The 6,966-nt window shown below is 28.9% G+C and overlaps 1 pseudogene; it reads right to left on the reverse strand.

The window, feature by feature from the left end:
* Positions 1 to 4,281: 4,281 nt before the first annotated feature.
* Positions 4,282 to 6,050, reverse strand: LOC110658599 (GDSL esterase/lipase At5g03980-like; annotated as a pseudogene).
* Between the last annotated feature and the right edge of the window lie 916 nt (positions 6,051 to 6,966).

Here is a 6,966-nt window from a genome sequence, read left to right on the forward strand (position 1 = left end):
TGGAGTTTATTCATTTAGCCTAATGATTGTTCTTCTATCTTACTTATTTGTTTATCTTCTCTATTGCATGATATATATTGTAAATTCCAACTCACTCAAACTTTTTTTCCAAAAGCTAATCCTTCCCAACTCACCAATTTTGCAAGTACTATAAGGTGATAGTTGAGTATCAGTTGGTGGTTTTAGGGCTCTGATTGGCTAGACTCCACGGTCCCAGAAAGCTAGAGAAAAATCTTTAGAGGGAGAAGGATGTTGCAATTTTTTTTTCAAAAAAGCCAAAAAAAAAAAATGAAACCTCTCACTATGTGCCAAAGGATTTAAGGGGAAAAAAAAACAAGCTTATAAAAACAATTTCATAGTTATTATAAACTATTTTTTTATAAGAAAAAAACACCTAAGAAAAAGGGACAAAGATATCACTTATCAATTGATAAATCTTATTATGGCTTAATAATTAGAATTTGATTAGTTTATGGGTGGACTGATTCTCTTGTGCAAACATGATAAATAATTAAAAAGAAAAAAAAAGAAAAAAAATGCTGTGATAGTGTCGATCCCAAAATTGAAGTGTTTCAAGTTTGAATTGTGTACAAAGTGTTTTTGTGCTTTTCATTCATTATAGAAAATAAATTAAAAAAAAAAAAGAAAAAAAGTTTATATATCACTTATCAGTTGATAAATCTTATTAGGACTTCATTTTTTAAACTGGATCATGATGGATGGGTTTGTACTCTTTTGCAAAAAGGGTAATAATTAAAAATTTTGATAAAATATTTCCAATCCTAAAATTGAAATGTTTGAAGTTTGAATTATATACAAAGTCTCTATATGCTTTTGACTAATTGAGAAAAAGAAAGGCCATGATATCACTTATTAGTTGATTAACTATATTATGACTTAATATCTTAAATCGAATCTATTGATAGATGAATAGGTAATCTAGTGAAAAATGTAAATAATTTTAAAATAAAGTTAAAAAAAATAGGGCCAATTTGGGATTTCATTTTAGCATGCATAATGTAGTTGTTTATGTTTGTGGTGCCTTAAAGGCCTAGTTTCCTTGATTTATTTTGACAAGGTGATCTTTGCCCAAATTTAGGTTAGAATGTTGTTATTTTTTTTTATTATTAAAAATTTTAGGACAAAATTGTTGTATTCGTCTATGTCTTGAGACTTATTGTGTTGATAACATTGGTGCCCACTGAGTATCGTGGAGATATTTCCTTTTATCCATGTTAGTTTTAGAGGTTATATTGTCAGATTTTTAGCAAAATTTGAGAATAATTTGAAATAGAAATGATAATATAAATTTACTCCTTGAGTAGGTTTAGTTTTTGAATAGTATAGTTAATAAGACTCGCTATTAGTAGGAAATAAATTATAGTGTACCTGATCTTCTTTCCTAAAAAATGTATAGGCAACCAAGTAACTACAATAAATGTATTGTATTTGCTTAGAAATTTTTTAAGTAAACTATAATTTAGTTCATGAAATTTGATAAACTTACAACCTAGTTCCTGTATTTTTAAACTGAGCAATTTAGTCCCTGAGATTTGACAGATTTAGAACTTAGTTTCTGCCATTAGAATTTCAGTTAAGTTACCGTTAATTTTATCAAAAATGACTAAAATACCCTTAACTTTATTTTCAATCAGAAAATAATTTAGTCCATAAAAATTTATTTTATTGACAATTTAGTCCTGGGGATTTGGTTGAACATACAAATTACTCCCTATAGTTTTAAAACTAAGTAATTTAGTCATTGACATTTTAATAAGCCTACAAGTGCTTACTGTTAGAATTATAGTTAGTGTCCCATTAAACTTAGTAAATATACTAAAATGTTTTTAACTCTATTTTCAATTTGAAAACAATTTAGTCATTAAAATTTTATTTTAGTAACAATTTGTGCCTACATTTATATTTTTTTATATGTATAACAATATAATATAATATATTAAAATATTATAAATTCATATATATATATATATATATATAATTATTTATATATTATTAAAAGTAAAATGAAATAAATAGAATTTTACAAAATTATAAGGGCTTATTTATAAATAGTTTTAATATTTAAGGATCAATTTATAATATATATGGATGCTTTTGTAATTAATCAAAATTTTTAAGCACTTTAAAGAAATTAATTCATATTTTAATAAATTAAATTTAATTTTTTTTAATTTAATGGGACTCACATTTTAAAAATACAGGGAATAAATTATTAAGAAAATAAAACTTTAGGACTAAATTATTAAGAAAATAAAGCTTTAAGGACTAAAGTGTTTTGAAATTAAAAATAAAGATAAGGTATTTTGTTATTTTACTAAACTTAACGCTAACTTAATGAAATTCTAACAATAGTAACTAAGTTGTAGGTTTTGTTAAATTTTAGAGACTAAATTTTTTTATTTTGAAAATATAGGAGCTAAATTATAAATTTTATCAAATCTTCAGGATCAAATTATAGTTGACCCAAATTTCTTTTTAGAATTGCACCTACATCATAACGATGTATTTGATTGCCCGTTTAACTATGTAACAAAGGCTTAACTTGCTAGTGCTTTTATATAGGAGAAATTTGAGCTTTATAACAAGTCCTTATATTTAATTTAGTTTTGTTTTTCATGAAAAATTTCGTCAATTGGCCTTTCTGTAGCTTGTCCTTGTATTCTATTTTACAATAGGTCATCATATTCAATATTATGTGCTAATTTAAGAAATTCTATCAATGGTTCACTCAAGTGGGAAGCTATTGGTTGTGATGCATTTATAACTTTAAAAATGAGCATCTCATGCAAGATCAGTGAGAGTTTCTATTGACTTTCGCATCCCAGTACTTGATTCTAATATAAATGAATTCAACCACAGGAAAGTATGTTAATATTATCAATAACTAAAATCTGACTTCATTGAATCTCGTATGTAAACTTTAAATGAATCTCTTTGCACTCAAACAACTTAATCTACTAGAAAAGGAGCCTATTAGGCTATTGTACGTGTGTTATTAGTTATAAATAATGCTTTCTTTTGTAAAGAAGACAAATCTTAATCTTCTTAACGTAAGAAGTTTCTCGTCTCTCAATTTTGTTTCTCTACTTCTCCCTATTCTCTATTCATTTGTCAGAGCAACCGATTCTCCTCCATAGTATGGGAAAGCTTCCTCTCAAGAATGGAAAATAATGGAGCCAAGTCCTTGTTTCTCTCTTTCTGTAACTCTTATCTTCTTGTCGTTCCTTCTAGTTCAATCTTTCCCCGAGTCTACATCAATTGCTTTTACAGTCTTTCTCTTTCTTCTATTCCCTTTGTTTCTATTTTCTCTGCAGTTGTTTTTCCCTCCTTTCCTTGTTCATTTTCTTCTATATTCTACCTCCTAAATTTTATTTCCAATCTGCAATGAGAAACCATGGATAATATTCCCCGTGAAATCACAAGAATATTGTTAGAATTGAATGATAGAAGATGTAAAGATATGTGTTTATAGTAGAATTGAGTGAAAACGAAATGGAGCGTTGTTATAGCTATTGATGTTTTCTCTTGTAAAGAAGACAATTTTGATTTTCTGAAAGGAATAAGTTTCTCTTCTCTCAATTCTGTTTCTCTTATTTTCCTTATTCTCTGTTCATCTTATGTTTCTTTCTTCTTTCTAAATTTCAGAATCATATCAGATTTCATGATACGAACAACTGGGTTCTCTTGGATATGAGCCTCGGGCTAGTGCCTGCCTACTATGAACTAGAAGTCATGCAGTTTCTGGGTTTCTGACAATTGCACCTGCACTTACACAACTGAGTAACCACTGTGTTTAAATTATGAATTCATGCTGTTGTTATCCAGATCCAAAGACAACCACAACTCTTACGTACACAAAATTATCGACTGTTGGTGTGTCAAAGGAAAATTTATAACCTGATAACATAATAAAAGTAAACCGTGAAAAGAACTAAACCTGCGAAAGAACCTGCATAAAAAAGGCTAATTATATGATTTTTAACAATTCAATACATAACCCAAATCAATTTCAAACATCCCCGAGGCTGTCCAAACAATATGTGCATTATCATGTGGAAACAAATTGGCCATCTCATTATGAGCAATCAATTTTCACTTATATGTAGCTGAGCTTGGTAAACCAGATGCAGGAATAAAAATCAATAGTACCAATCAGCCCAAAGAAAGCAAAAAAATTGAGATTAACATTTGTAAAAATATTTTCAATAACATTGAATCCCATATGTAAACTTCAAATTAAATGATTTGCACATGAAATAATCAAGTAATGCATTGAAGCTTTTGGAAGATGTAGCGAATAAGCCATCATGCCATGAAGAAATAAGCCATCTCTGTCGAATGTACTCCATCCTAGCTAATATGTTCTTGAGGTTTGGCACAAACTGGTACACTTGGAGCTCCACACATTCTAGCAAGACTAAAGTCATAGTCACCTCCACCCCTACAACAAGCTTTTTGAAGTGATTTTGGATCAAATCCTATTTACGTCAAACAGGCAAATGATGTAAGTTTCATTTATGTGGTAGCATGTTAAACCAACAATTTAAAGATTTTGAAGACTCACCAAGAAATGCTGCTTTCCACAAAATCCACTTGTAAGCATTGTAGTAATCACCATATACTATAGTCACATTTGGATGCTCTTCTTGTAATTCTTGAATTGCTTGTTGGAGTTGTTCATTGTGATACATTGCAAAATTGTTCAATCTTTAAGGCAATGAAATTCATCATATGCACTAGAATCATTGGAATGAAATCTCGTAAGATATATCGGCAGGCAACCAATTGGAAAATTTCTGGGCACAATAATTCAAGTAGCACCAAATCCAACTACTCTCTACAACAAAATATATATAGCACAATTAAGGAAAAAATTAATAGAAAAAATCAATTACTATATGTTTCAAGAAAATTAACGAACCATGACAGCATCTTTGATAGTTTTAACAATATTGGGTACCATGGACTTCAAGTCATCAACACTCTTGCCTTGAAAGAAACCATAATTATAATCATTACCACCAATCTCCCCAACCATGAAGAGAGATCTTCTATGTTTCTCAACACAATCTGTAAAATATGATAAGGATAATACAAAAATAAGCACAGTTATAAGCATATTAAATCTAATTATGTCATTAAAGAGAATTAACAAATAGCTACCCTTGGAGTTGTGGCAGGTTGCATTGAATGGGTATGCATTCAGTTAAGTTGTTTGGTAAGAGAACTATTGGTAATAGGGGCAATGACTCCTTATCTGCAAGGAATTCCACGGGCAGTGCAGTAGAGCCAGCAACAGCAAATTGACTCCATGCGTCTTGGACGAACTTGCATTTATTGACCTAAAAAAATTGAAAATTATTGGCCCACATTTTTAAAATTTTACTTTAAGTAATAAAAAAAATATATTAAATGGATTTAAATTGTGAGTTAAATACATAACATTAAGGTCTAAATATTGGGTTTATCTAACACCGAAATTGGGGGTTGAAATAGAGCGATAGCCCCTCCAAACTTTTAATTTTTAATTTAAAGTACTTTAAATATCGACATGTTCTTAACTATCTCTCACGTTTAGTATCAAAAAAATCTTAATAAAATTTTAAGAACATGATTTTTTTTTATTAGCCAAATTAAATAAAAATTTTAATGGGTCCATTTTCTAATAATTTGAAATTTATTTTTTTATTGGCCCAACTTGGTTGAAATAAAAATACAATTTAGCTAAAACACACACATGGAAGAGTAGATTACGAAACGTGAAAGAATGCTTGTTTAAGTCAATAATGAGCAAACCAGAGAAGCATCTGCCCGTTGGATTGTTGAACAAATTTTGGCCATAGGGAAGCATAGAAAACACAGAATCAGGGTCCTCTTGGATCAAATTGCCAGCGTTAGATATTGAATCCCCAACGTTATATATGGCCTCAAACTCACAAGCCTTGAGAATATGTTGCATTAGATGTAGGCAGAATAACACAAAAGAAGGAGTAGAGAAGCAAAGTGAAAAGAAGTTTGAGGAAATCCATGGTTATATAGAGTACAAACGTTGGCTTTGAATGAAAGCAATTGGTGGTGTCTGGATCAGCTGAAAGCTTTAACGCTTGGGACTTTGAACAGACAAAGTCCATGCATAGTTAGAAATTGGAAATACAATGAGACATGGGTCCTGTCCTAATCTTTGTATCTTATTTGGATATGAAATCCAAGCATAGCAGGGATCATAAAATATATAGTTATACTTTGTCTAGGATTATAAAATATATTAAAATACATTTTCTTTGTCATTTATAGCAAGGATTATTATGTAGTTATACTTTGACTGGGATTTGGTAGCGTAACCTCAAATTTAGAAACATACTCTATTGGCCTGTCCATGCAAGCAAGGAATTTATTCCCAAAAATGTCCCTGTTGTGGTGAACAAATCCAAAGCTTGTTTCATTCGATCTTTTCAAAAGCCAGTAAAAAAGAAAAAATAAAAAATGTAATGCATTATCAATGCCTTAATTAAATTAAATTAAAAATTTGTCCCTTTCAAATAAGCACTAATCGGTAAAATAAAAATAAATCAAATTGAGTTTTTATTTTTCAAGACTTGAAACATATACTATAAAAGTATAGTAACAGTAAATTTGAAATATGTTGATTAAGTTTTTAACACTTGATTAATTTAAAAATTGATAATATTCTTTCAAAATAATTCTATCGAAACGCGAGTTTAGCATATATAGATATTATTAGAATGTACATTCAATTTTAATATATTATTTAAATAAATTAATCTTTTTAATTTTAACCATAATTAAAAATATTATTACAATATAACACTAAGTTATATAATCAATATAATGTGCTAAATTAATTTATTGACAAATGTTATAAAGAAGTCTTAAAACATGGCCAAAACGATGATGCATGGATTAGGACAAATTTAAATATAGACT

This window comes from Hevea brasiliensis, chromosome 13 (assembly GCF_030052815.1).
Source record: "Hevea brasiliensis isolate MT/VB/25A 57/8 chromosome 13, ASM3005281v1, whole genome shotgun sequence".
Taxonomy (NCBI): Eukaryota; Viridiplantae; Streptophyta; class Magnoliopsida; order Malpighiales; family Euphorbiaceae; genus Hevea; species Hevea brasiliensis.